This window comes from Ambystoma mexicanum, chromosome 8, assembly GCF_040938575.1.
Source record: "Ambystoma mexicanum isolate Mex_15411 chromosome 8, UKY_AmexF1_1, whole genome shotgun sequence".
In the NCBI taxonomy this organism is placed as follows: Eukaryota; Metazoa; Chordata; class Amphibia; order Caudata; family Ambystomatidae; genus Ambystoma; species Ambystoma mexicanum.
The window spans coordinates 246,525,339-246,551,030 of NC_090929.1; positions in this window are offsets into that span (position 1 = coordinate 246,525,339).

A 25,692-nucleotide genomic window follows, 5' to 3' on the forward strand; every position below is an offset into this window, starting at 1 on the left:
CATCACAATCCCCAACACACATGTCATTTCAACTTGCACACATGAGCCATACCACAGCCATATTGCAACAGCCAGCACCATCCATTCACATACAACAGCATGGGCAGCCAAAGGTCATCCACACATCACATGCAACATAGGGAGTACACTACACATGCACACACACCACCAAACTTGCATGCATGTGTACACCTCCGCCAACTGTCGCAGTGTTTTGATCGGCATCCATGTCACACCTGACAATCATTCCTCCACATCCTGTGCCATGCAAGCCCACACACACAAGCACCATCCATGTGTCACACATGAGACCCCTCGCATGTGTCACCCTCACGGCCCTGTACACCCCCCCTACTTGCCCACATAAAAATACATGTCCAACCTGCACACTCCTGGCACACCACCACACGCACAGCTTACAATCAGTATGCATGTACACTTACCGCTCGACTCCAGACGGGTCTGCATCTCAAGGACCTGGATGTGGAGCGCTGGGGATATGCGTTCCAGGACCCTCATCTGATCTTCCGACAAGTGGCCCCGGCGCCCCTTAGCATCTGCTGCCTTCAGGAGGGGCCGGGCCTTGTTGAGGGTCCTGGACCTGAAGTCCTCCGAGCGCTTCCTGACACGTTCGTAGTCGCGGACTGCCACCTCCTCCACGTTGATGGCAGTCACGATGTCCATCCAGATCCAAGTCCGTCCTTCCTTGTCGGCGCGCAACCTTCCGAAGAGGGCATCATACTGCGCCAGGACATGCTCCACCAGGACACCAACTTTGGTGGCAGTGAAGCTGGTGCCCCTCTGCCTCCTTGGCCGGGGGTTGCCACTGGTGCCAGATGTTGCAGTGCCCGACATGGCAACCCCAGAGGCAGGAGTGGGTGGGCAACTGGGTCCTGGGGCTGGGCTGTGGGGCGATGGAAAAGCAGTCGGGAGTCTTCGGTTCCAGCAGGGGTGGTCACAGCAACAGCACCCCTGGCTGATGTGCAGGCAGCAAATGGCAGGGCACGTGGGCAGCAGGCAGTCAGGCAGCAGCAGATGGCAGGTGGGAGCGTGCTCAGGGCTCTGGGGGGCAGTAATTCGGCCTTCTGGGCAGGAGCGTGGTCTTCCGTGTGTGAATGCGTGGCCAGCTCGATACGGAGTGATTTTGCACGTGAAAATCCAGCACGTCTCTGTGTAATTCGAGGAAAGGCCCTTAGCGCGTAAACGCGTCAGCACACGTCTGTACATTCATTGGCCCAAAGGCCACCAGCGTATGCGCGTCTATGAAGTCACGTGCACGTTGAATATGGCGCACGTTTTAAATGTTGCGTGTTAAAAAAATGAAAGACACGTCCGAGTGTCAAAGCGTGTAATTGGTGGAAATGGCCTTAGCGCGTACACGCGGAAGTGACAAAGCGTGTAATTGGTGGAAATGGCCCTACACGCGGAAGTGACAAAGCGTGTAATTGGTGGAAATGGCCCTAGAGCGTACACGCGGAAGTGACGCTGGACGTGTGGGCCTGCATAAAAGGTACGTGTAGAACACCATTTCCTTGTACGTGCTTTTCGTGGAGAGCGATGGGGTGAAATCTGTACTTCTTGTCGTTTCACACGCGATTTACTTCACAGCGTTTCAAGTTCGTACTCCCTGTTACCTCTGACAGCTTTTTCTCTTTTTTCTCTTTTTCTGGTTTTCCTGGGCCTGTTCCCTCAAACAGCGTTCCCTTCTACTGTTGTCCTGTCTCCTCAGACAGCGTACAATTCTTCTTTTGGCGGGGGTGTTGCCAATGCGCACACGCGCTTCTTTTTCACGCTCTTTTTCCTGGCAGACGGTGAGTCACGCACGTATCTAACAACTGTGCTTGCCCCGTGTGTAGCCTACCCCTTCAGAGGTCATTCTAGGCTGCGTGTGACACGAATACGTTCATTCTTGTGTTACTGGGTGCCACAGCGTAGTGCAGGTTTTTTTTTTCCGCACACGTGGTCTAGGAGGGGTTGCGTGCACGTCATCTCCATTTTTTGGGCTTCCTGTGCGTTGCGTGACCCGTCATCTTTCCCCAGGGGTCACATTCAGCCTTGCTAGAGCACTAGGGTACAATTACCATCTGGTACCCAACCCCTTTGACCCCCAATTGCCCAGGACAATAGTTTACAGCCACTCCCATACGCACATTAACATCAGTGCCATGGTTGGGATGCGAGGAATCCGTAAGGGTGGCAAAGGTGGACGAGCCACAAGTGGTGGCCGTGGTGGATCCGGTAGGGGACGTGGTCGTTACTTGTAGGGTGACCCTGTCCCCCCATGTGTGGAGGACCAGTCAAGGGCACCCATAATCCTCCCCCGCCCCACTGGTTGAGGCTGATGTGGCTGACACCATCCATGCTCAGCCCTTGTTGGACCAGCCCATTGTGGCACCAGACCTGGCTGACTCCATGGCTGACTTCCAGGTCAGCAGGCCTATGACACGTGCGCCGGTGCACATTGATGTCATCAGGCCACGTGGATCAGGGGCAGCAAGGTCATCTGCTGCCCCAAGTAGGCAGGGTGGAGAGGCTGCAGGGGCAGCTGCGGCTCCATACCACCCCAGCTCTCACACACCCAGCCAGAACAGTGTCGGTCCTAGTCCATCCTGCTGACATTCCCCCTGACACCATTACACTTGAGCCAATGCCTGCACCAACTCCCATGCTGAGTGTGCAATCCCACACTCCTGATACAGAGTCCACCAGGGCTCCTGCCCCTAGTGTCCAGAGCGGCGTAGGACAAACAGGATCACCACCACCTTCCAAGCGGAAGAGGAAGAGTGCTCGTCCGGCACAGGCTGATGCCCCAGACACGGCTACACAGTCCGGCCCGTCCAGGAAGCCCAGCTTCACGGATGCCGAACTGAATGCACTTGTCGAGTATGTGTCCGCACATGATAACGAGATGGTCATTGTTGCAGGATCCAAGACCACACCTGCACAACGCCAGGCACACTGGCAGACCATTGCGGACATCGTAAGTGCCCTTGGAATCGTGAGGCGCACAGCCAATGATTGCTATAAGCGCTGGAATGACCTAAAGCGCAGGGCAAAGAATAAGCTGGCCTCAAGTCATGCCGCAACTCTAGTGACTGGAGGTGGGTCTCCATTAGAAGACATGGAACTCACTCCACATGAGTCAGTCGCTGGGACCTACGTCACGGAGGAACAGATCCAAGGCGTGGGAGATCTGCCTGATTATGAGGCATTGTCCGGTGAGTGCACATTAATGTGTGTGTCATCCATGTGCATGGTGTGTGTGTGAGGGCTTCTGTTTGTGTGCCAGGTGAGGGTGTGTGCGCCTGAGTCGTTTGGGTCACCCATGTGCTTCATGCAATACATTCTGCGCAGCAGCATTTGGCCATAGCAGTATCCCTTCTGCCAACAGTAGACATATAGCCCAACAGCACGCCAGTTGCCCTTGAAGTGTCACCTTGCCACAACATTGTTGCTTATTTTTCTATGTTCATTCAGGCAGATTTTTTGCATTCCACCACTTTTACTAGGCATTTCTCAGTCCTCTAGTCACATGTCTGACATGGCTATGGTAAAGTGGAGTGACTTTGTTACCTGGATATCATTTGTTTAGACATGTCCCTGTGCAATCGGACCATTTTGGACTGGCAGCTCCAGGTGAAAAATCAGACCTGTTTGAATTAGAAAAGCTATTACATGAGGGAACTGGACTGAATGAATAAGTGCTGCCCTCATCTCCATCTTCACTCAATAGCAATGGTACATGCCATCTGTGTGATGGCATGTGTATTTCACCTGGCAATCACAGGCCAATGTGTGATGCCACTGCCAGGCAGCATGCAGAAAATGTGTTCATCTTCCATCTTGGTGTCATCAGTGTGTGCCATTTGCCTGCCCTTCATACGCAGTGAGGGTGCATGCATGGGAGGGTTTTAGTCATGTGGGACATGTGTAACTCAAGTACTGGTTCTGTTGCTTCTCAGCCCTCATTGTGTGCCATGGTGCTAATGCCTGTTTCCATTTTTTTGCTTTTATGTCTTTGCAGGGGAAGACGCACCTGATACTGCTGGGGTTGTGGAGATGGTGCAGACCCAGGAGGGGTCCGAGGGCCGACCGACCACCAGTGAGGGACGTGGTGTGGTGGTGGGTGAGAACCCACAACTGCTGCAGGTCGTGCTCTCAAGGGGTGTCTCTGGCTGCACCTCCCCCGAGCTGCACTCAGGTGTTGATTCGGATGATGAGACCTACGTGCCGTCGCAGGTGAGTGTTCCTGGGAGGGGTTCTGTTCTGTCCCACCCACCTGCACCAGGGTCAGAACCCTCAATGGGGATGTCACTGTTGGCAGCTACGCCTTTGGTGGTTACGGAGCAGGGTCACACTCCGTGACATCTGATCCTGTTCCTGGGCCAGCAGATCAGAGGGGGAATGCAGTCCTGCAGCCTCAGGCAGTGCCGGCACAGCAAGGCGCAGTTCGCCTTGCCCCAGACAGGTGTGGTGCCCGCGGACGTGGTAGCCGTACGCCACCTGGCAATACCGCATGGGAGCAATCCATTTACGGTATGGCAACCCAACAGGAAGCATCATCAGAGATGATGGCTCAGGCCATGGATAGGGTGGCCACTTCCATTGTCCCCCCCGAAAGGCTGATGGAGCGACTACAGCAGGCAACCGACTCCATCTGCCAGTCACACAGGGAGGACATGTTGGCGTCCAATAGGGACAGGCGGGCGGCACTGGCGACTCTGCAGGAAGCCATCTCCATAGAGTCCCAGGGCCACAGGGAAGCCCTGAGGCTGGAACTCCTTCACCTCAGGATGACTTTTGTTAAGCTTGAGGCTTCAACAAACCGAAGGACAGAACAGCAGCTGGAGCGTCTCACACGTACACTCTCAGCTTAGATGCAGGCAACTAGGGCGGAGGTCCGGGCATCCCGTGTGTTGTTGCATGGGGACCTCCGCACACTCATCCTCCAGAACGAGACCTACCACACCCGCATGCTTGCAGCCATGGAGGAACAGACTAGGGCCTTGCGTGGGCTGCCTCCCATAGTGCCACCACCTCCGGATGCAGCTGCACAGGGTGATAATAGCGACAGCAGTGATACTCCCACAATAGGGTAGCCGTGTGGGCCATGAGCCCATGGAGGTGTTTTTTTTCGCAAGATCCACACAGGTGGGCTTTGGTGTGCACCCTGTCCTCGGACCTCCTGGGTGGCCTCCCCAACCCCCCTGGGCCCATTAATGGCCATTTTTTTTTTTTTTTTTTTTTTTTTTTTATTTTGATTTTGATTTTTTTTGGGACAATGTGTTGCCTTGTGTGGCTCCCATGGGCATACGCTGCATTGTGGCTGGGCACATGCAGGCTTGTCATGTATTTGGTTCAGATGCTTGGGTTTTTGTCACACACACCCCTCCTGCTTCCCGTTTCCATGGGCTTGCAAAGGGTGTGCCCAAGTGACATTGACGTACATGGTGACATTGGACTCCCACTACATGTGTGGGTAGTCTAGTCAATACTGTGTATACATTCCTAGTGCATATTGCTGTTGTGTTGTACACTCCATGTTGCATTGATGTCTAACTCATCATCCGTGTCTACCTCCTAATTTGCAGGTCCTTTCCTCATGTCTACACAAGGCCCTCTACTTTGGAGATGGGGTCCATGTTGGCAGCAGTGCACCTACAACTCTACATGGCGGCAACACTGTACAGTTGGAAGTGGTGGGAGTGCAGGCATTTCCAGGTGGTGAGACTACTAATTCCTTACATTCGTAATGTCATGTTAATGGTAGTTTTGAGGGTCAGTAGCTGATACGTGTTATTGCTAAATACCTGCTCAAGTGTGTTGTTGGTCCTGCATTACTGTGAGCATTTCAGGTGTCGCGAGTTTCAATTAGGGCATTGTGACACTTGTGTCATGTTGTGGGGATTACTTTGTTTATCGGCACATAGCATGATATGGCACGGTGTGTCGTGTGACGGTGCTGGGGATGGGTTGGGTGATATGGCACTGTCCTCATGTTGCATTTTGCAAGTGGGTATTCATTTTAGCTGCATGAATGTGTTTTTTTCACGAAACTGCATTAGTGGTGTCTGTGTAGGTAGGGACACATTGTAACACTTCCAGGTGAACAATCTCAGGCTGATATGGTTTTGACGGTTCATTCTCCAGACATTCAGGATCAGTGTCAGGTTGAGTCATCATTGATTGTCAGATGGTATGTGCCAGGGCAGTGTGCACTCCACAGGGGTGTGATTTCTATGTGAAGTAATTAGCCACTAGCTGTGTACGGGCTGCATCCCCCGTGCCCTTTCCCCTCCCATGCGCAGCGGGCGTGCATGTGGTTGGGGATATGGGGGCACCACCATGTCCACGCCAGGCCCCGGCGTGTTGCAATGTTGTGCAGGACACATGCTGCCACTATGATCCTGCACACTACTGGGGGAGCGTATAACAGCTGCCTGCCAGAACAGTCAAGGGAGCGAAAGCGTGACTTAAGCACTCCGAATGTGCGCTCCACTATGCCCCGGGTTGCAATGTGGGCTGTGTTATATCTTACCTCGGGTGGCGTGGTGGGGTTCCGAATTGGCGTCATCATGTGTGGGCTGAGAGGGTAGGCACTGTCCCCTGTGGAGGTGGTGATTGGTATCATTGGTGGGGTTGTGACCTTGCTCAGTATCTGACATGCATGCATGTGCAGTGGCATTCATACTCATCAAGCAGCCATGTATCGCCATGCCGCCCAGCTTCTAGGTCCCGGCTTAGGGTGGACATTCGCTAAATGAAGCTGTCGTGGGTGGACCCGGGATAGTTGGCATATACTGAGGTGATGATTCCCTTGGCATTACATACTACCTGCACGTTGATGGAATGCCAGTGCTTGCGGTTCCTATAGATGTGCTCAGATGCCCTGGGGGGACGTAGAGCCACATGGGTGCAGTCGATGGCACCTAGCACTTTGGGGAATCGTGCCACACTGTAAAGATCCAGGGCGGCAGCATGCCTTTCTGCAGGTGTTCTGGGCAGGTATATGTGCCTGCGGACTGATGGGCGTGCAGTGATGATGTTCAAGACCTGGTGTAGGCAGCGTGACTGCGTGACCTGTGACACCCCACCCACTATGGCACTTGTCCGCTGAAATGATCCAGTGGCTAAGAAGTGCAGTACATTGAGGACCTTCTCCAGGGGGCTGAGTGCTTGGGAGCACAGGGTGGGTGATGTGAGGTCATCCTCCCACTCACTCACCAGGTCCAGTATTATGTGTGGTGGAAACCTGTACCTCCCATACACCTGGTCATCAGGCATCCCGAAAAGGCTGGTTCTGGGTGTGAATATTCTGGCCCTGACTATCCTCCTCCTCCTTTGGTAGCCCACGGCCACTGCTTCTAGGAATGGTATATTCATCCTGGCGTCTGAGCTTGTTAGTTTTTTGCGCGCAAATTTATGCGTCGCGGGTCGACGTATGCTTGCTTCCTACTGGCGTACGTGTTTCTTTGCGCGTGTTGTAGGCGAGCGTGTGAAACTTTCCGCGCACCCCTGAAATCCAGTACCCAGGCCAATAGCGTGTGGAAATTCCCGCGCACCCCGGAATACACGTGCGCTGATGTACTCGCGTGTGAAACTTCCCGTGCACCCCTGAATCCAGTACCCAGGCCAATTTCGTGTGGAAATTCCCGCGCACCACGGAATACACGTGCGCTGATGTACTCGCATGTGTGAGTGCCCGCGCACCCCTGAAATACACGTACATAGGCCAATCGCGTGTACAGGCACTTTTGTCCAATTACACGCGATGACACTCTGACGTGCAGTCTTTCCACGTGTGCTCCGTCATCACGTGCTATGAGGGAAACACCCGTGCGGGTCACGTCACAGACGCGCCTACACGCTGAGGGCCTTTAGTCCAATAGAATCGCGTATGCGTGCTGATGCGCTTACGCGCTAAGGGCCTTTCCTCGAATTTCACGCTGACGTGCAGGATTTTCACGTGCCAAATCACTCCGTATCAAGCTGGCCACGCGAAAACACACGGAAGACCACGCTCCTGCCCAGAAGGCCGAATTACTGCCCCCCAGTGCCCCGAGCAGCCTCCCACGTGCCATCTGCTGCTGCTGCCTGCCTGCCTGCCTGCTGCCACCGTGTCCTGCCATTTGGTGCCTGCACATCAGCCATCTGCAGGGGTCCAGTTGCTGTGTCCACCCCTGCTGGAACTGAAGACTCCCGACTGGGATAACATCGCTGCACAGCCCAGCCCCAGGACCCAGTTGCCCACCCACTCCTGCCTCTGGGGTTGCCATGTCGGGCACTTCCACATCTGGCACCAGTGGCAACCCCAGGCCAGAGGGGCAGAGGAGCACCAGCTTCACTGCCACCGAAGTTGGTGTCCTGGTGGAGCATGTCCTGGGGCAGTATGATGCCCTCTATGGATCATCCCGCGCCAGCAAGGAAGGACAGGAGAGGATCTGGGCCGACTGTGTGGTTGCCATCAACGCGGAGGGGGTGGCAACCCGTGATGTCCAGAAGATCAAGAAGCGCTGGGAGGACTTGAGGTCCAGGACCCTCGTGAAGGCCTGGCGCCTTGTGGAGGGGGGCCGGGGGCACATGAATTCCATCCAGATGAGGGTCCTGGAACGCGTACGCCCAGCGCTCCACGCCCAGATCCTTGAGAGGGAGACCCGTCTGGAGTTGAGCGGTAAGTGGCCAAGCATTGCTGTGTGAGACAGGGCATGTTGCGGTGTGCTGGTTGTCTGATACTTGCCTGTATGTGTGACATAGGCCATGTATGCATGTATGTGTGCAGGGACATCATGGTAATGCATGTGCGACCAGTGATGTCTGAACCACATGGTTGTTGCATGTGTTTAAATGCGACATGGGGAGCCCTATGCAGATTTTACAAATGAGAGCATGCCAGTCTCTGTTCCTGGACATGGGTGGGGGTGAGGGATGGGTGCTGATGCCAGGTACATATATGGTAGCCATGTCTGTGTGCCTGACCTGCGTGTCTGTGACTTGTGAATGCCATGGATGCATGGCACATGTGTGTGACAATGCACAGATTCACTGATGCAGCCTAGTTATCCTTGTATCCGCTGTGTTTGGGGTGTATGAGGCCAGATGGATGTGACTGAGGTGTAGTGTGTGCATGTGATAGGCATGACCCATGATGCATGTGAGTTCCATATCATTGTATGTTTCAAGAGTCCATTGGACATGTATGGAAATGTCCATGGCATGCACCATGCCTGTTGCTGTGTGTGTTTTGCCTGGACTGACCCATGTGTTGTGGAGGGACATGATGGAAGTGTACTTTGACAGTGGTACTCATCTGCTATTGCTTCCTGTCTAGGGGACCATTGAACAGTACCCTGATGCTTGTGTTCTATGTCTCCCTCTACGCAGCGGCTAGTGAAGAAGAGGGCAGAGATGGCGCTGTGGAGCAAGGCGGTAGGGATGCCCCCACGGCTGCAGCGGAAGGGGTGGGTGAGCCCCCACAGGGGCCTGCTACAGCGGAAGACGGTGAGGAGCCATCCAGGTTGCTGGTTTCCACAGAGGAGGAGGAGGCCGCCACTGAGGCACACATGGGGCCTGGTGGGGGCATCCCTGCTGGTGCAAGTGGTGCAGTCCAGGGGCAGGGGCAGGAGGCAGCACAGGTCACCGTGGAGGGGCATGTGCATGTCGCTGTCCCTGACCCTGTGAGTGCACCACCATGCACCAGCAGGGATGCCCCGTCCCAGGCCCCTCTGCAGGTAGAGGGGATGTCCATGTCACCTGACTCCCCTCCACATGTGGACGAGGGGACCCGTGGCCGTATGGAGAAGGTCCTGATTGGGGTCGCGATGTGCGCGGGTGCAATTCGTGATGACGTGCGTGCTTCCCGGGAGGAGCACGCACGTCATCACGAAGAGCACCGTGCCGACGTGGCCCAATTGGGATCTTCCATGTTCGGGGGTTTCCTGTATGTGTCGGCCAATCTGGCGGCCCTCTCCTCCTCTGTGGAGGCTATACGCTGGTCGTTCTCCTTGCCGTCTTCCGGCCCAGATGCCACCAGGGCCCCCTGTGGACCTGCCCTGACCAATGCAGCCAGCTCGGTGGGGATCCCATCCCTGCCACAGTCGGGAGTCGGAGGTCCAGCAACGGTGGACACCACAGCAACTGTACCCCAGCAGATGGAGGATGTGCCGGCATCATCAGGCAGGGCACGTGCACAACGGCGTCGGTGGATTCCATCAGCCTGGATGCCGTAGTGCTGGCAGAGGCAGTTGCATCGGAGGCATCAGCAGAGTCAACGTGGGAGGCATCATGGCTCGGGGCCATCAACATCAGAGGGGCAGGCATCGGCCGGAGGGCAGGAGGACCCAGGACAGGAAGTGTCTTCCGTGTGGCTGCGGTTGGGCCAGCAGATAGGTGCGGAGCGGCGGCGGGCGGAAGAGGCGCGGCTCACGATGGTCTGGGCGGAGTACTCCATGCTGAGGGCCCTGAGGCGGGCTGAGTGCCTCGAGGAAATCCACAGGGGGTTGGAGGAGCAGATGGCATCGTCCCTGCGGACCCTCGGGGCCATGGAACAGGACCGCCTCCGGGACATAGACGAGGAGTTTGATGATGCCCTGGCCCGGAACACCACGGAGTGAGCCGCTGGACTTGCCCGCCGCCTTTGTATATAGTTCTTTAGTTTTAGGTTTCCTTTGTTTCTTCTTATGATTTGGAGTCGACGGACACTGCTCCACTTTTTGTATATAGTTGCATTTTAGTTAGGGTTTTTTGTAGGTTTCCTTTGTTCAGTTGGGCTCATGGACCCTTGGATGTTTTGTGCATAGTTCTTCATTGGATTGTTTGATTTTTTTTTTTTTATTTATTCACCATGGAGCAATGGTCTTTGCATTTATTTTTCTCTCTCGGATTGATTTTATTTTTAATGTGACTTTGGACAACATTTTTTTGGATTTGGATTTGTATTTTTGATTTTTTTTGACGGACATGCAGCTTATCTTTTTTTCATTGCCATTGTAGTTTGTTTCATTTCATTTGCATTCAATTTTTTTTAATACAATTTTGTTTTCATAATTCACTGTGTGGTATCATCTCATTGGTTTCATGCATGTCATGTTGGGTGTTTTCCCATTCAATTGCAACCATTGTGTGTGACGGACATGGGTTCATTTGCTTTATGAACATTGGGGGTGTAACATGTAATTTCCATTTCCATGTGGGTGAATGGGTTACTTGGTAGGGCCTTTTGGCTGTGGAGGCTGACCATAACGCACATGATTGGGGATTGTGAGGACCTGGGTGCAGGGGGACATGAGTGGGGGCCTGGTGGTGCTGCCCCTGCACTGCTGGGGGGTGGAGGTGATAGGGGCCATGAGTGGGGGCCTGGTGGAGGGTGCCCCTGGATGCTGGGGGGTGGGGGTGGTGGGAGACATGAGTGGGGGCCTGGTGGAGGGTGCCCCTGCACTGCTGGGGGGTGGGGGTGATAGGGGCCATGAGTGGGGGCCTGGTGGAGGGTGCCCCTGCACTGCTGGGGGGTGGAGGTGATAGGGGCCATGAGTGGGGGCCTGGTGGAGGGTGCCCCTGGATGCTGGGGGTGGGGGTGGTGGGAGACATGAGTGGGGGCCTGGTGGAGGGTGCCCCTGCACTGCTGGGGGGTGGGGGTGATAGGGGCCATGAGTGGGGGCCTGGTGGAGGGTGCCCCTGCACTGCTGGGGGTGGGGGTGGTGGGAGACATGAGTGGGGGCCTGGTGATGCTGCCCCTGCACTGCTGGGGGGTGGGGGTGGTGGTAGACATGAGTTGGACATGAGTGGGGGCCTGGTGGAGGTTGCCCCTGGATGCTGGGGGGTAGGGGTGCAGGGGGACATGAGTGGGGGCCTGGTGGAGGGTGCCCCTGCACTGCTGGGGGGTGGGGGTGGTGGGAGACATGAGTTGGACATGAGTGGGGGCCTGGTGGTGCTGCCCCTGCACTGCTGGGGGGTGGGGGTGATAGGGGCCATGAGTGGGGGCCTGGTGGAGGGTGCCCCTGGATGCTGGGGGATGGAGGTGCATGGGGACATGAGTGGGGGCCTGGTGGAGGGTGCCGCTGCACTGCTGGGGGATGGGGGTGGTGGGAGACATGAGTTGGACATGAGTGGGGGCCTGGTGGTGCTGCCCCTGCACTGCTGGGGGGTGGGAGTGGTGGGAGACATAAGTTGGACATGAGTGGGGGCCTGGTGGTGGTGCCCCTGCACTGCTGGGGGGTGGGGGTGATAGGGGCCATAAGTGGGGGCCTGGTGGAGGGAGCCCCTGGATGCTGGGGGGTGGGGGTGCAGGGGGACATGAGTGGGGGCCTGGTGGAGGGTGCCCCTGCACTGCTGGGGGGTGGGGGTGATCGGGCCATGAGTGGGGGCCTGGTGGAGGGTGCCCCTGGATGCTGGGGGTGGTGAGAGACATGAGTGGGGGCCTGGTGGAGGGTGCCCCTGCACTTCTGGGGGGTGGGGGTGATAGGGGCCATGAGTGGGGGGTGGGGGTGATAGTGGCCATGAGTGGGGGCCTGGTGGAGGGTGCCCCTGGATGCTGGGGGGTGGGGTGGTGGGAGACATGAGTGGGGGCCTGGTGGAGGGTGCCCCTGCACTGCTGGGGGGTGGGGGTGCAAGGGGACACGAGTGGGGGCCTGGTGGAGGGTGCCCCTGCACTGCTGGGAGGTGGGGGTGATGGGAGACATGAGTGGGGGCCTGGTGGTGCTGCCCCTGCACTGCTGGGGGGTGGGGGTGGTGGGAGACATGAGTTGGACATGAGTGGGGGCCTGGTGGAGGGTGCCCCTGGATGCTGGGGGGTGGGGGTGCAGGGGGACATGAGTGGGGGCCTGGTGGAGGGTGCCCCTGCACTGCTGGGGGGTGGGGGTGGTGGGAGACATGAGTTGGCCATGAGTGGGGGCCTGGTGGTGCTGCCCCTGCACTGCTGGGGATGGGGGTGATAGGGGCCATGAGTGGGGGCCTGGTGGAGGGGGCCCCTGCACTGCTGGGGGGTGGGGGTGATAGGGGCCATGAGTGGGGGCCTGGTGGAGGATGCCCCTGCACTGCTGGGGGGTGGGGGTGCAGGGGGACATGAGTGGGGGCCTGGTGGAGGGTGCCCCTGCACTGCTGGGGGGTGGGGGTGATGGGAGACATGAGTCGGGGCCTGGTGGTGCTGCCCCTGCACTGCTGGGGGGTGGGGGTGGTGGGAGACATGAGTTGGACATGAGTGGGGGCCTGGTGGAGGGTGCCCCTGGATGCTGGGGGGTGGGGGTGCAGGGGGACATGAGTGGGGGCCTGGTGGAGGGTGCCCCTGCACTGCTGGGGGGTGGGGGTGGTGGGAGACATGAGTTGGACATAAGTGGGGGCCTGGTGGTGCTGCCCCTGCACTGCTGGGGGGTGGGGGTGATAGGGGCCATGAGTGGGGGCCTGGTGGAGGGGGCCCCTGCACTGCTGGGGGGTGGGGGTGATAGGGTCCATGAGTGCGGGCCTGGTGGAGGGTGCCCCTGGATGCTGGGGGGTGGGGGTGATAGGGGCCATGAGTGGGGGCCTGGTGGAGGGTGCCCCTGGATGCTGGGGGGTGGGGGTGCTGGGTGACATGAGCAGGTGTGCAGGGTAGTCCCCTGTGGTGTCGGCTGCCTGCAGGGGCCCTGGTGGGTGTACAGGGAATACCTGGGAGCACACAGCCAAATCGCGTGTAGAATTTCCCACGTACCCCTGTCATACACGTACCCAGCCAAATCGCGTGTGGAAATTCACGCGCACGTACCCGGCCAAATCGCGTGTGGGACATCCCGCGCACCCCTGAGATCCACATACCCAGCCAAGTCGCGTGTGGAAACTCCCACGCACGTACCCGGCCAAATCGCGTGTGGAACTTCCCGCGCACCCCTGAAATCCACGTACCCTGCCAAATCGCATGTGGGACTTCCCGCGCACCCCTGAGATCCACGTACCCAGCCAAGTCGCGTGTGGAAATTCCCGCGCACGTACCCAGCCAAATCGCGTGCAGAACTTCCCGCGCACCCCTGAAATCCACGTACCCTGCCAAATCGCGTGTGAGAATTCCCGCGCACCCCTGAGATCCACGTACCCAGCCAAATCGCGTGTGGAAATTCCCGCGCACGTACCCGGCTAAATCGCGTGTGGAACTTCCCGCGCACCCTTGAAATCCACGTACCCTGCCAAATCGCGTGTGAGACTTCCCGCGCACCCCTGAGATCCACGTACCCAGCCAAATCGCGTGTGGAAATTCCCACGCACGTACCCGGCCAAATTGCATGTGGAACTTCCCACGCACCCCTGAAATGCACGTACCCTGCCAAATCGCGTGTGAAAGTTCCCGCGCACCCCGGAATACACGCACATGTTATTTTTCAGTCAACGGGTGTCCGTGTTTGTGGCTACCCCTTTGCACGTCATTTGTCCTGGAGGGCCACAGTATAGGACATTCATCATGGCTGTATATAGGTGCTATTTGTTGGCGCACCTTTTGGTGCACATTTATTACAGGGGCAGAGACGCTACCGCCTGCTTTCTTGTGGCGGTCGTGTTTGTGCCTGTGCGCTGGTTTGACCGTGCGCTTTTTTGCCCTATTCAATTCCATGAATACGTGTTGTAGGCGAGCGTGTGGGCGTTCCGCGCACTTGCACCCTGTAATTCCCCCGTGACGGCCACATTTTGGCAAGTTGTTCCCCATTCCGAGTGTTACGCCCCGTGTTCCGCCTACTTTTGTTGTGTGCACCGCGCTATGTGCAATTTTCGCTGTGGCCTGTGCGATTTTCACTGTGACCTGGCGCACGCCGTTAGATGGCCTGTGCGCCAACGTGCGCCGTGCACTTTTTTAGCGCACATCCAATGGTTTTCTCGCGCACGGCCTTCCATGAATCGATGTGCGCTGCTTTTCGTGCGATTTTCGCACTTGCACTGCGATTTTCGCTATTCCACTGCAAATCGCACATTTTTGGCCACTTGCGCCGCGCTAATTATTCCATGAATCGGCCTGTTGGTCTCTGAAGATTGATGGATTGAAGTCTGAAGTCTCCCGGCAGAGCGTCCCGCGGAAAGTGAAAAAGGGATTTCCGCTTGTCCTGCACTGTCTGCTTTTATGTGTTTAGAAAGTGGGTGTGTGTGCAGCATCACTAAGCCAGCCCCTCTCTCAATTGATCATTGTCCAAGCTTTCCTTTCTCCCTTGATTGGGGGAAGGATAGTGTGTCAGTGATGCCATTTTATGGCCTGCAGAAATGACACTCCCCTGTCAAATTGCACTCAAATCTATATTTGTTCCAAATACATATTCTCCCAAATACACAGTTGTTTTTACATCACCTACACACATCATATATCGCATGAGGTAGGCACTGTTCCGACTCTGGCATTTCTAGGAGCTTGGGTAAAGAAATGGCAACTTATTTTCGATTTTAGTGGGTTATGCAACATTGGTTTTTCATTAAAAATTATACACACACGGCCTGTCCATACATACTCAAGTAAATTCACATGTCTCTAGCTTAAACACTGAGTCTGTAGTATCAATAAATAGCGGGGTTTTGCCCCAGAACATCACACAAATTGGAGTTTGGGCTTGAATTGTGGGCAAAGTTTTCATTTTAAGGATCCCCAAATTTCACATTTCTGTCATCTGGTTACCAAGAATTATCAGTGTTTCTGTAAAATATATATTTGCTTTCAATTCAAAGTACTGCAGTGTTTGAGTCCGCCCGCAAAGTTTGGGGATGACAGTGATCACATGTCTCTCCTGGCTGGCAGATCTTTGTTGACAGGTAACAGTCAAAATCACCATATCCTATTCAAGGGAAAAGGTCTTTTGTGTGGGCTCCGGCAAGCTGAGGTCAACAGACCAGGGGGCCACTTTGCATTTGGTTAGCATGACCATGTGATATCCTGGGCTTTCTGAGGTGAGAAGGTTTCCCAGCCTTTTGGCCTGTTAATCAAATCAGATTGTCTCTGGGAACAGCAGGTGGTTAGATTTCTAATTAACCCACAGTCTTTTGAAGTCCCAATTGTCACAGAAGGCTGATTAGCTTCTGAAGTAGCAGTTCTCCTGTCAGAGTTTAAACCGCTAGCGCTGCCTTGAGTCCAAAGCGGGTACTGCATGCATTTTTTTTTGTTGGATCAGTCTTGAATTAATGCATTTCAAACAAGAGATTTTACATGGAAGTATATTATCCAGGTTCAGCACATGGCACTGGTGTGGTTCTGCAGTAAAATAATGTTGTGCCCATTGAAGAAATGAATTCCCAATAGTTGTGGGTTGCTTTTGGCAATCAGCATTGCCCCTTTTGCAATGGTTTCAGGCTACTGTGTGTAGCCCAATGGTGGTTTTAGGCAGTGCCTTTCTGTGCCCACAACATCGGCACAAATGGGTGGCAGCCTATTCTTCCTGTGCATTTTCTGGGAAGTTCTGGCCATCATGATGTTTTCAATGCCAGTAAGGCACAGTTTTTGTGGTAGGGTTCAGATGCATGGGTAAAAACATCCCACATGGTCCTACACCCAAAAGAAACACATGCCCTATATCCACCTAAAAATGATCCTTTGAACAAAAGCTCAACAGGTGGGATTGAAGCGTGAACTCTTACCACCTGTCTAAATTGAGTGGATATGAGGCTGTGTCACATGTTACCTACAGATTTCAAAAACCTCAACCCTACCTGATGCTATGTCCGGCACCAGAGGTAAGACAGTTTATATTAAGGCTACGGACAAATCAGCTCCCGGTTCTGGCTATTACTGGTCCTTGTTTGAAGGTGCCTCCAGAGTCCAGGTGCTGCCGAATATGTTAGACCTTAGGAATGCTTGAAACACCTGGGCATATTTTGACCCTTTTTCCTAAATTAGGAGCATTATACATGTGTGCACTTGGGAAATGGGTCCACAATTATGAGGCAATAACTGAGGAGGTTTTCTGGGACACTTGTTTGAACCCTGAATCCCTGGGATTCCAGCTAGCTCTCTTCATGATATGTTCTCACGTCAAAACGTTGCTACCTGTTTAAAATCTGCATGAAGCACGAAACTTCTAGTGACCCAGCTGTCTAGATATTTGGCATCTGATAATGTGGAAAATGATCTAATATATACATCTGGTCATGCTGTTGTTGTGTATTCACCTGCATTGTTATATCGCCCCACTGTTTCATTGTTCCACCGCCCTGTCCTTATTGTTTTATTGTGCTATCTGTTTTATTTGTTTTACCTTCATTCTTGCACTATTACAGTATTGTTTTTTGAGCAACATCGATTAGTAGATTGTTATGGTGCGATTTAGGATCAAAAATGTTTTTCCCTTTATGCATTAGTATATTCATGTATTTATCTATATATTGTTATATTTGTGTAAAATCCTAAATTAGGATTAAATCACAATAAAGCATTTATTATTATAAACACATACATTCTCAACAGCTTTTTCAAAATGCTCCGAATATTTACCAGTGATCTTCATTTCTCTGAGACCGGATCTTCCTCGTCACATTATTGATTCCCTCCCATCCTGCCCATACGTTCGTGAGAGCTTGGAGAAAACCACGCCAAGAGTAGAGGTGGGATGGACCTTATGGTAATGGCTAAAGGAAAGCACCAAACATAAACAAACATGGAGGTAGGACTAAAGCATTTCTGAGAACCCTCAATGTTAATGTGGAAAGGGTGGTTTGGAGAGTCTGACTGGAGATGTGGTGCCTCTATGCAGTAAAAACTGTGACTTTGGAGTAAAGCAGGCTTCAACTGAAGCAATAATTCCCCAAATGTCTGACCGCCCAAATTAAGGGCCTGAGCAAAGCAAGAGTGCTTAAGATGGGCTGAGGTGCTGGTATCTGAAGGGTCATCATATTGGTGTGGTTGTTATTGCCATTAACTCTACTGACTTCAACAACAAAAAATAGAAAATAAAACGTACCTTCATGCTCTGTGATGGCGCTCCTCATGCTGTGGTCGATTTTCAATATCATTACACAAATGTAAACAACATGGAACATGGTTCACAGCAAAGTGGTGCAGCGTTGCAGAGGATGAAGTTGTTGGTTTCTTTATCATGTTGTTTTTGAAAAAGGCTCCATCATCCTCATGTATAAACGGCGGGTGTAAACAGAGGTGCAGGACGGACATGGTGGTGGAAGATGCGTCAGCTAATGTCTGTGTTTGGTGAAGCCTGAACTCCAGGGTGATAATGTTTGATTTAGCCAGCATAGTGAGAAAACTGATTGGCTGCTTAGCCCACCCCATGTATCATTATATAACTTATCAGTCATTCAACAACTGATTGGAACCAAATGCTAGTTTTGTGAGTAAACAGGAGACCATTTATTAAGCAGCAGAGATTGCACTGGAGCTGTGTTTCAGTCTTTGATGCCAGTATGAAAGTTAAGAATGTTTTATTTCATTTTAAGTCCATTATAAAATGTTTTGTACTCATCATAGAGTGCATCCATGGATTACATTAGGAGTCAGGCATGGTTTTATGACTTTACATTTTCAAGTGTGATGACTGATGGATTGGTTTATTTGGTTTATGGATGTGCATGCAGGTGGGTCAGCAATTGTGCTTGATTAAATCTGCTCATGGATGACTACCATATAGACAAATTAAACCAGAGTCATAAAACATGGCCCCTTTTACAATGGATGATTGACAGGGCGAGATCATCCAGTATTTGAGGCAAAATGGCAAACCTGGGAATGTTTTCTAATTTCATAGCACTGATGCGCCATACTCAGAGGCACCTGCAACAGCCATTTTAGAATTCCAATGTTTACAGCAGCAGACATTGTATTCTGCATTTCATTCACACACATTTCATACTCATATCCAGGAGCACTCACATGTGCACTTTCTTATGAAATGGGTGAGTTGTGCAGATAAATGGAACCCCAGCAGGGCATCCTCGTTTGTATTGAAGATATCACGTAGATCACAAGCTACAAAGCATCGGTCTAGCATATGTACAACACCTGAAAGGCATTGGCACTACTGGAAATGGGTATGGGGAGTGGCACATACCTCTGTGTGTGCCTTACAAAATGTGTGGCACACCAAACAGGGGTGGACTGGGAACCTTTTTCAAAGTGGCCCCAAGTTACACCCTTTTTAGCAAGCTCAACCCTTTTCCTATGGGAACATTTGGATAAACCACACAAAAGAGGCCCAGGCTGCAGAGGCCTACCGGGAAATCTCCAGAGTTCCCTATAGGCCAGTCCACCCCTTGCCCCAAAGCCCACCCACTCCACAGCACGTGAAACTCATCTTCCAGGGGGGCTCACCTGACACATGTTATCACATTTTCAAAGAGTCAAAACACAATTTGTGGGAAAATCCTACTCACTGGCATTCACGACATCTGAAAGGGATGGCATAAATTAATATCTTTTCTTGGTTAATAAAGTATTATGCATTTAAGAAGAGCTGTCTGATTTCTCTCCCATGAGTTTTAATTTCTCCTGCACTATGCCAATGATACCCAGATCCTCATACCGCTGACGGGAGACTACGACAAGGATTTGGCCTTGGTGAATCTCATCATCCATGCATGGAGGGCCTCTCATGGTCAATGCCTGAATGATGACATGACGGAACTCATAATCTTCGGCACTACCTCCAACATCAACAAAATTGGCCTTAACTACACCAATTTTATCATAGATGGCAATACTAACAAAGTAGCCAAAGAAGTTAAAACTTTAGGCTTCTACCTAGAAGCAACCCTTACATTTAACAGACAGGCCTACTCCATGGCCTCCTCTACCACCTACACATGCAAATTAATCAGAGCAGCCAAGCCTTTCCTATCCACCAACAGCTGCACCACCTTTGCAAGGGCCTTCATTTTGTCAAAACTGGATTATTGTAATGCCTTATAACCAGGGAGCAACAAAAATATCACCAACAGAATCCAGATTCTACAAAATATTGCACTCAGAGCAGCACTGAGTATTCCTAAAAAAGGCCATATCTCTGACATGAGGAGATTTAACAACTGGCTCACCACAAAACATAACATTTCACAAAAAATAGCCTCACTCACACACACATGTTTCAATAACGCTGTCCCACAATACCTCATAGACAGATTCAAGAAACAGTCTTCCAACCGCCCCATGAAAACTGCCAACTCTAACCACCTGACTGTGCCTAGATTTAAATGTATCAAATCTGGAGGAAGCAGCTTCCCGGTAATAGCCGCCCAAAGCTGGAACTCACTTCCTCCTGCCTTAAGGGTAGATCAGTCACACCCACGCTTTCGGCACAACCTCATCCATTGGATCAAGGAAAATGATTGCTAACACTTTTGACTGCTCCACACCGACATCACCATTCGTTGTTCCTCTGCCTTTATTCTGTTTGTACATAATTTGTATATTTTTTATATTCTGTATATGACTGCACAGCAATGTAATCGAAGCTGAACATTTTCTTGTTGCCTCTTGCGCCCTGATACCCTCGGATCTGGCGCGCATTACACATAATAAAACAAACAAATTATACTTTAAAGATCTCGGCCTATTACCAAACCTCCTTCAGGCATTGGGTAGCAGAATAGGGTTCTCAATGTGTCCCAAGTATTCAATCTACTGTAGTAAGCCTCCAGTGTGCAAAACGTTAATTAAAACTTTGCAATACATCCCCATGAGGCTTCTGGTTTTATGGTATTTATTTTCTGCCATTTCCATCTGTATTTATCCAACTTTATTTTTTGGCCTCGTTTCTGTATTCATGCACATTTATTTTGTGTCCTATAAAAAGATAATTCTCAACCAGTTTTTCTCTGCATTTTATTCCAATAAAAATACATTTATTAACGCACACTTGCAGCCATATAGGAAGAAATGTTAGCTTAATTTTTTTCCATAACAACACATGTAACTGCTGCTGCCTTAAGATATATGCTGTCAACAATTTAAAGAACTGCAATGCTATTTTTATACAACTTTTACACTCTCCATGCTGCCAAGCTGCAATGTGATTGGTCTGCGATGTATGAATGACATCATAGAGAACCAGACAGAAAGACCTGTTTTTCTGTTTTTTTTTCAATGTTTATAAATAAATACAGGCAGAAAGCAGATTGATTTCCATCTGTATGTATGTATAAAAATCAGTAGAAACAGAAAATTGGCAGACTTACACATGACCAACCGGCTGAATGGCTCACCATCAAAGACACAACCACCTCAGGATCTACTTTTAGCCTAACTTATATATACATGTGCAATTGTTTTAATTTACTTTGCTTTTGATGTTGTCAATCCTTGTATTTTTCTTTTTAGTAATTTACTGCTCTTAAGGTGGTGGAAAGCGGGCAATCAAAATGTGCAAAATAAAAATAAGTTGAATAAATGAGCACACATGGGCAGAAAGCGCATGCGGTGGACACCGTTAAGAAGAACTGGTGGCATGATAAGTGCCTTCCACATCTGTTCAATGCAGTCTTGGATGGCTCCTCCAGCTGCCATCGCGCCCAATGCCTCTGCGATCGAAACCAACCTGCCTATTAAACGGGATCTGGAGGATGGCATATTCATGCAAACGCCTTCTGAGCGGGCGGCGAAGTGACTCTGCTAATTAAGTTTTACAATCAAATGGTTGCGTGGAAGATAAAAACATGCCCCTGGTCAATCCATTACGGAAATAACAGAGCAGATGACCTTTCCCGCCTGCCTGCCTGTTTCACTCTCTGGATCCGTAACCTTTTCCAGCTGGAACGGAAAGTTCAATTAAGTTTTGTTGGCTCCGACATCAGCCATGTCCTGGGGAGCTGCTCAGCTCTCACGGCAGCAATTACCAATCTGGATTCTCTGCCATAACAAAATCTCAGAAAAATCTTATGGTGTAAACACAGTTGAACCAATTCCTACTGGGTAGGAACCCGATGAGTACCACCCCTTCAGAAGGATGCCCTCAGCACCAAGCACAAAGCGATGTGTTCTATTGCTTCCCAATTGTTGTAATCAATTAACAAATGATTAATCAATGCAGGATAAATGCTCTTATGGTTGGGGCCCACTTCCTTAAATTGCAAGATTATAACGATAAATCAGTCTACTGTGCTAACTTGTGCACGGATAAACAGGGGGCTTTGGTCCACATTGCTCCAACCAAGCCCAGCAATTCTTCAGATCTAGTTATTGCACATTAAAGTCCTCAGCATGTGTACACTCCCCGTGCTTACGTGAATGTGGTGAAGTGTCTCAGTCATTTCGTGCAATACAGCCATTTTCACAGTCTTTCTTCTATATCTACGATCATGTAAACAAGACTGACTCTGAAGAACAAAAACAAAACAAAAAATAAAAAGACGACCAGAGAAAGTGTTTTCTGCTAGAACATAGAGACACAGATGGACAGTTCAAGGCAGACAAAAGGGTGCATTGCTAGAGTAGGGAGCAATTGAGAACAGGAATGTAACCTAACATTGAATCCCAAACCTTGAGCAAAGTTCCCAAGCACACGGCAATTTCTCTGTGTTCTTGAAAGAGAACACCTTGAAAAGACCCACCTGCAGAATTCAGGGTATTTCCGGTCTGCCTGCATGATTGTAGTGCAAATATATCCAAGTTTTCCATCTCTCCAACTAACCAAACCCACCCCTCTCTCTTTCTGAAGCCATTTAAATACCACCAGTGCATGGTATAAATTCCAGAATTGTACCATAACAACAGTACAAATTAACATTTGTATCAAGAAACAGAAACCATATTGTATCCTGGAATCTGGGTTCAGAAGCATATAGAATGGTCTGCGAGCAGAAGCCCTGCTGAAGCAACAGGAGGTGCCATGTGACAAGATCGCCAGAAAGTCCAGGTGGTATCTGCCACTGGAAGTAGCAATCTGAGTCCATCAGCAGTGGCAATGAGAATGAGCCAATAATGGAAAGAGCAGAAAAGAGATGGATGGCCCAGAGTAGTAGATTGAGGCTGTGCCGAGTCAAAAACGGACTACAAAGCTAAACAATGAAGTACAAAAACGTGTCCGTTGGGTCCTACCCATGTGTCAGCATCACACGCCCTATCACTTGGCTTAGTAAGCCAAGCATTTTAATCAGCACCATCATCAGGGTAACACACACATCCCGCCAGGACCGGAATCCAAGATGACCACCAGTGGCACTGTAAAACTAGGTTTAATGTTAGGCACACTCACCAGTGTGGCAACGGTTACCAGTGTGAGGGAAGAAGACGGTGGCAATGCCAGGTATAAAAATCAATCATGGTGTCAGAAACAGTCCTACCTGCATGCATAGATGCTCATTACTCTGCTGGACATGCACTCCTAATCACTTTTCGCTGTTAAAGGACCACAAATATATGGATTGGACCACATAAGATAATTGGGTGTTAGATGGGGGACGATATTGCACGCCCACATCCCCAGTTCAAGCAGGGGTTGCTACATTATTATACCCTATAGACTTTGATGCATCATTCACCAGGACATTATTGGAAAATGCAGATTCAGTGCCCAGAAAGATAATTGTATGGGACAGTGTGTTGGCATGCATGTAGCTAAAAAGTAATGTTCTCTTGGGTGGATGATTCTGCTTCTTTTTAAACTGTAGAACACATCTGAGGGATAGCTTTATAGTATGAGGTTTAACTATGCATAGGTTTCAATGTCAGTATAGGAACAGTGTCATTGTGTGACCATAATGGGCATGGCCAGTCACTGTAAAGTTATCAGGTCTAGCACAACTGACAGATTTAGGAAACACTGTGAGCACCCTAAATGAGTCAATTCAGTTATTGGTTGGTGCTATTGGATAGAGGGTGATGCAGTGGCCAAGCATCTAGATGCAATAAATATATCTTCTGGACCACCTACTGATAGAATACTAATGATTCTTACTCACACGCTTTTTTATTGTTTCAAAAACAAGTAGGGAGTGGGTGTCAATTGTTGGATTGCAAGGTTCAAGGCTTACTAAAGGCTAATGCAAGTAGTATCATCTCATCAATTATCTTCCCTACATGTGCCAATGTACTACTCCCTGCAGATGCACGCTTACCTATTGCTCTCGTGGTCCTCTGTGGCATCCCAGTCCACATTAAATGTTGTGAGGCTGCTCAGACTCCTTTAGGATCCAGGTGTACTACAGTTTACGCTGCTGATGCACTGGAAGTACCCATTCTCATGACCAGCGAGAAAAGCGAGGCTGTTAGCATCCTAGAGACGAAGCTGCATTCTGAAACACAAAGTTAGGATTCCCAGATGCTCAACAGTGACAATTAAGCATTGTGAAGACATGGTGACGTTTTTGAAAACTGGATTGGAGATACCAAAGGCGATGCATAGATTGAGCAGCGTGAAGAGGAATGTAGTACCAGATTGCTAGCCAGACCTGGAGTGTTGTACCTAAAAGAATGCACACCCATTGAACACTGTGAACAGGAACACAACATCATGTTGCATCCTGTTGCAGGACTGTAGTTCCGATGTTCCCAAGCGCATATTACCAGCTATTGGGTATTGTTAAGCGAAAAGCAACACACAGTTGTATCCTGAACTCCGAGTGAGGTTCTCAAACACCTGCCTTGATTGAAAAGAGTGTGTGAGTCCCTGTACTGAGAACAAACCATGCCAAACATTCTGTTTTATTGGAGGGTTCCCATGTAGCAGGGTATACAATCACATTTAACTCACCATACTTGCTAGAGAAGAAATAACCATTTGCATACTAGTGCAGTCCTAACAACAAGGAAAGTCAAGCAGTGAAATGTAAGATCACTCTCTCTAAAGCAATCTATATCAACACATTTTTCTTCCAGTTTAGCATCATCATGGAGGTGACGCTGAGGTATAGCATGTGTCTAGGCACAGAACATAAGTGATTCATTTATGGATTATGATGACTAAATTATGGGTGAAATCCCAAGTGTTCCAACATTTGTCAAACATGTGAGTGGCCCTTTAATGTGAACAAACTGGATCCTACTAAGGAGAATCTCAGTAACATTGTTATCTCGACAACTATCTATTTGCATAACTGTATGGTCTCAGTTCAGGACTGTCCTTGTTGGAGGGATCAGACTGATATCCAAATGACCATTTGCCAGTGAGCAAAAACATGCTTGCAGACCTTACTTAGTGGTCGAACATCCAACTGAATTGGTTGAATGACCTTCTTAGCTCTCAGTAGAATGGCTCTCACTTTCATGTCAACCTTTGAAATACTTATGTTTTCACTCTAAATTAGTACGAGTAATACGGATGTGGACCTCTTGATCTCAGTGCCTTGCAAAAAAGCAATCCAGCCACACAACACTGATGATTCCATTAAAAGCAAAAACTCTTGTCTGGGGGTTTTGTTGGGGTTTAATTTCAGAAGAAACTAGCCTAGCTTGTCGCTACCGGGTTGTCATTTTGAGCAGGACCAGGCAGGTAAGCAAATGGATAGTTCTTCTCTGTAAGGGCTCACTGAGTCCAAACAATGATTGTACACCATCTGAGGGGCGTGCCATCTAATGAAACAATGCATTTGGCCTTGGTCAAATGTCAAACAGTGCAAATGAACATTGTAATCAAACGACAGAAGCCCCATTGCACCATGGAACCTGGAGGGAGTGTCATAAGCTACAAACAGTGCAACAAAATCTATCGATCAATGGAGAACAACTATTGCATCCTGAAACCTTTAGTACAGCCTCCCAAGCCTTTAATGATTCTGTATATGCTCATTCATTGAGATCACCCAATGCGTGCAAAGTATCCTTGA